The sequence below is a fragment of the Rhinopithecus bieti genome, unplaced genomic scaffold (assembly GCF_001698545.2).
Source record: "Rhinopithecus bieti isolate Rb0 unplaced genomic scaffold, ASM169854v2 scaffold_5887, whole genome shotgun sequence".
NCBI lineage: Eukaryota > Metazoa > Chordata > Mammalia > Primates > Cercopithecidae > Rhinopithecus > Rhinopithecus bieti.
This window is the reverse complement of record NW_016804920.1, coordinates 105,122-110,859: the sequence shown is the minus strand read 5'-3', so window position 1 is coordinate 110,859 and position 5,738 is coordinate 105,122.

The following is a 5,738-nucleotide window of genomic DNA, read 5'->3' as shown; positions in this document are numbered from 1 at the left end:
GTCCCCTACAAATTTATGTGCAAACTTAATCCCCGATGCAACAATATTAAGAGGTGAGGCCTTTAGAAGGTGATTAGGCCATGAGGGCTCTGCCCTCTGGATTTCTGCATTGTAAAAGGGCTTGAGGGACTGAGTTTACCCCTTTCATCAAGTGAGGCAGAGGTTTCACAACTGGTTCACAGCCCGTTTTTCTGGCCCTGGCTGCTGGCATCCCCACTGACCTGGTTTCTTGTGCTGGTGCATTCAGCTACTGGTTTCATTTTATGGAAAGTTTGGTAGTCTTCAAGCATCCTGCTGGTCAGTCTTTCCATAACCTCTTTGTGTCAGGAGAAAAATGGGTTTGTCACCACAACTCCCAGGTAGTGGTCTATTCCATAGCCTCTCTGTGGGGTCTCAAAGCCTTGGAGGTAGCAAACCAGTCTATAAGCACAGATGCTTTCTAAAGCCTGCTCTATACCTTAAGGAAACCTATTAATATCAACTATGACAGGCTCCACTCCACAGGACACTAGGGTGTATCTTTGCCTTCTTCTGACAGGTTATGCACTCTGCCCATTTTCTGCTGCCCTCCTACCAGTTCCTGAGATTGATTATGCCTATAAGTTCTGCCTTTCAGAGAGCTCCAAACAAGAAACTAGCATGAGGGCCTATATTAAATACCTCCAATTCCAAAAGAGAATTTCTTTGCATGACTCTAACTTCAGGATAGCATGAGGCACATAGAACCTTCCTCTCTCCTTGTAGGAGGTGGTAGGAAGGCACAAAGCACCTAAAACTATATTCCATAAACTCTTCTGCCCCACAGAAATTTCCTTCTTCCATGCAGCTTGCCTTATATATCCCCTTTTTATTTACTCTTGTCATATTTTCTCACACCTGGCAAGGTCTATATGCCACCTAGACATTGCTAATCTACTGTCTTTGTCCTCAGGCATGCTAAGTGGAAAATGATTCTAAAGAAAGGAAGAACAAGCTCTTATTTTAATGTCTAAAGTTACTGTCTTGAGTAAATACTTTACGCCTTCCTTATCCTACAATCTTTCAGTGATCCTGTGAGCGCACTTGTCTCATGTCCCCTGTCAAAGATTGAGACCACACTTGAAATCTGAAACCAAAAGCACAAAGATGAATCTGATGCTTAAGTAATAAAGAGCTATGCTAGTTGGGGAGAGCAAACTTCTGATCTAATAGAGCATTCTTGGGAAATGTTAATTGATTACAGAGGTGAGAAAGGGTTGAGATCAGCTTGAAGAGCACGTTTTGTGTTGATTACATAGGCAGACATTTAATGTCAGCCTGAGAAGCATGTTCGTTGGAGTGAGACCACTACCCATTATTGATCATTATCATGAATTAGACAATTAGACAAGTTTAAAATCAGTTCTAACCCTAACACTAACCATGGCTATGCAAATGTCAATCTATTTCTAGGAGTCTGAAGACTATTATTCTTTACTCTCAATCCTGTTTTTTATATTCTCTCAGCCAAAGCTGCAAGAAAGATCATCACTATTGTCCAGATCTTCGCCACTGATTCTATTGGAAGCTCATTGATTCTCTTGGAAGCTCATTTGCAGAGGCTTAATTTCGAGCCTGAGTGCTCCTCTGCGTATTTTACCTCTCTTATTTTGGATCATCTGTTAGGAAAGTGGTATGTAGAAGCATTTAAGACTATTGATAATAAACATGATATGACTGAAGAAAACAGGAACAACTAAGGTACTAAAAAAGGCACTGCAGGGGAGGGGCCAAGATGGCCAACTAGAAACAGCTGTGGTCAGAGGCTCCCACTAAGAAGCGTGAAAACGGCAAGTGAATCTTGCACTGGCAACTGAGGTATCCAGGTTCTCTCAGTGGGACTGTCTAGGCAGTTGGTGTGACCCATGGAGAGCAAGGAAAAGCAGGGTGGTGCAACAGCCCACCTGGGAGCTACACAGGGAAGGGGAGCTCCCACCTTCAGGCAAGGAAGGCAGTGAGTGATTGCACTATGCTGCTCAGGAAACTACACTTTTTATATGAATCTGTGCAACCTGCAGATCAGGAAATCCCCTTCATGAGCCCACACCACTGTCCCTTGGGTCCCAAGCACAGAGCTGTACAGATCCTCAGCAGTCACTCAGTTAGAGACTGCCTAAGACTGCCGAGTTTCCAGGGGAGGGACAGCCACTATTACCAGGACTGCCTGCTGCCTAAGATGACTGAGCTCCTCAGGGAAGGGGCGGCAACCAACACTGTAACTCCAATTTGCCACTTTTCTCCTGCCAGTGCCGGAGAGATTGGATGGTCTGGACCCGGGAGGAATTCCCCCACAGTGCAGCACAGCAGCTGTGGCAGATTGTGGCCAGATTACCTCTTTAGGCCAGACCCTGACCCATCCCTCCTCACTGGGCAGGGCCTCTCTGCAAGAAGGTCAGCAACCCCAGTTAGGGGTTTAGGGACAGAACTCTGATCTCCCTGGAATTGAGCCCCTGTGAGGAGGGGTGGCCATGGTGTCTGTAGGTCGGCAGACTTAATCTTTCCCCCTGCTGGCTCTGAGGAATCCGGGCAGTCAGAACAAGTGGGATTCTACCCAGCACAGCACACCCTCCCTGCCACAGAGATCCCAGAGGAAAGAGTAGGCAGCCATCTTTGCTGTTCTGCAGCCTCCACTGGTGACACCTCAAACTGCGGGAGGAACTCAGGTGAATAGGGTCTGGAGTGAATCCCCAGCAAACCACAGCAGCCCTTAGGAAGAGGGGCCTGACTGTTAAAAGAAAAGCAAACAGAAAGCAACAACAGCATCAACCAAAAATGTCCCCACAAAAACCCCATCCAAAGGTCAGCAGCCTCAAAGATCAAAGAGAGATAAACTCACAAAGATGAGAAAGAATCAACAAAAAAATGCTGAAAATTCAAAAGGCCAGAGTGCCTCTTCTCCTCCAAATGATCACAACACCTCTCCTGCAAGGGCACAGAAATGGGTGGAGGCTAAGATGGATGAATTGACAGAAATAGACTGCAGCAGGTGGGTAATAACAAACTTCCCCGAGCTAAAGGAGCATATTCTAACCCAATTCAAAGAAGCAAAGAACTATGATAAATCATTACACGATCTGTTAACCAGAATAGCCAGTTTAGAGAGGAACACAAATGACCTGATGGAGCTGAAAAGCACAACCCAGGAACTTCACAATGCAACCACAAGATCAATAACCAAACAGACCAAGCAGAGGAAATAACTTCAGAGTTTGAAGACTATCTTGCTGAAATAAGACAGACGGACAAGATTAGAGAAAAAAGAATGACAAGCAATAAACACAATCTCCGAGAACTAGGGGATTATGTAAAAAGACCGAACCTATGACTGATTCAGGTACCTGAAAGATATGAGGAGAATGGGACCAAGTTGGAAAACATACTTCAGGATATCATCCAGGAGAACATCCCCAACCTAGCAAGACAGGCCAACATTCAAATTCAGGAACTCCAGAGAACCCCAGTAAGATACTCCATGAGAAGATCAGCCCCAAGACACATAATCATCAGATTCTCCAAGGACAAAATAAAGGAAAAAATGTTAAGGGCAGCCAGAGAGAAAGAACAGGTCACCTACAAAGGAAAGCCCATCAGACTAACAGTGGACCTCCAAGCAGAAACCCTGCAAGCCAGAAGAGATTGGGGACCAATATTCAACATTGTTTAAAAAACAAAAGAATTTTTTAGTTTGGCTGGGTGCGGTGGCTCATGCCTGTAATCCCAGCACTTTGAGAGGTTGAGGTGGGTGGATCACAAGGTCAGGATATCGAGACCAGCCTGGCCAATATGGCAAAACCCCATCTCTACTAAAACTACAAAAAAAAGTAGCCGGGCATGGTGGTGGGTGCCTGTAGTCCCAGCTACTTGGGAGCCTGAGGCAGGAGAATCGCTTCAACCTGGGAGGCGGAGGTTGCAGTGAGCCGAGATCGCACCACTGCACTCCAACCTGGGTGACAGAGTGAGATATCATCAAAAAAAAAAAAATCAATAAAAACAACAGAAGAATTTCAACCCAGAATTTTATATCCAGCCAAACTAAGCTTCGTAAGTGAAGGAGAAATAAAATCCTTTTCAGACAAGCAAATGCTGAGGAAATTTGTCACCACCAAACCTGCCTTGCAAGAACTCCTGAAGGAAGCACTAAATATGGAAAGGAAAGACAGTTACCAGCTACTGCAAAAACACACTGAAGTACAAAGACCGGTGACACTATGAAGCAACTACATCAACAAGTCTGCAAAAGTAACCAGCTAGCATCATGATGACACAATCAAATTCACATATAATAATACTAACCTTAAATGTAAATGGGCTAGATGCCTCAATTAAAAGACACAGAATGGCAAGCTAGATAGAGTCAAGACCCATTGGTGTGCTATATTCAACAGACCTGCCTCACATGCAAAGACACACATAGACTCAAAATAAAGAAGTGGATAAAAATTTACCAAGCAAATGGAAAGCAGAAAATAAAGCAGGGTTGCAATCCTAGTTTCTGACAAAACAGGCTTTAAACCAACAAGGATCAAAAAAGACAAAACAGCGTTACTTAATGGTAAAGGGATCACCAATTTAACAAGAAGAGTTAACTATCCTAAATGTATACATGCACTTAACTTGGGAGCACTCAGATTCATAAAACAAGTTCTTCGAGACCTACAAAGAGACTTAGACTCCCACACAATAACAGTGGGAGACTTTAACACCCCACTGTCAATATTAGACCAATCACTGAGACAGAAAATTAACAAGGACATTCAGGACTTGAACTCAGCTCTGGAGCAAGTGAACCTAATAGATAATCTACAAAACTCTCCACCCAAAAACAACAGAACATACATTCTTCTTGGCACCAAATGGCACTTACTCTAAAATCAATTACATAATTGGAAGTAAAACACTCCTCGGCAAATGCAAAAGAACTGAAACCATAACAAGCAGTCTCTCATCAATCATAACAAATACAACACAATCAAATTAGAACTCGGGATTAAGAAAATCACTCAAAAACACACAACTACATAAAAATTGAACAACCTGCTCTTGAATGACTCCTGGGTAAATAATGAAATTAAGGCAGAAATCAAGAAGTGCTTTGAAGCCAGTAAGAAAAAAGACAATGTACCAAAATCTCTGGGATGCAGTAAAACAGTGTTAAGAGGGAAATTTATAGCACTAAAGGCTCACATCAAAAAGCTAGAAAGACCTCAAGTTGACACCCTAACATCACAACTAAAAGAACGAGAGAAACAAGAGCAAACCAAACCCAAAGCTAGCAGAAGACAAGAAATAACCAAGATTGGAGCAGAACTGAAGGAGATACAGACACAAAAATTCCTTCAAAAAAACAATGAATCCAGATAAGCAAATGCTTAGAGATTTTGTCACCACCAGGCCTGCCTTACAAGAGACCCTGAAGGAAGCCCTAAATGTGGAAAGGAACAACCGGTACCAGCCATTGCAAAAACATGCCAAAATGTAAAGACCATCGAGACTAGGAAGAAACTGCATCAACTAAACAGCAAAATAACCAGATAATATCATAATTGCAGGAGCAAGTTCACACATAACAATATTAACCTTAAATATAAATGGACTAAATGCTCCAATTAAAAGACACAGACTGGCAAACTGGATAAAGAGTCAAGACCCATCAGTCTGCTGTATTCAGGAGACCCATCTCACATGCAGAGACATTCATAAGCTCAAAATAAAGGGATGGA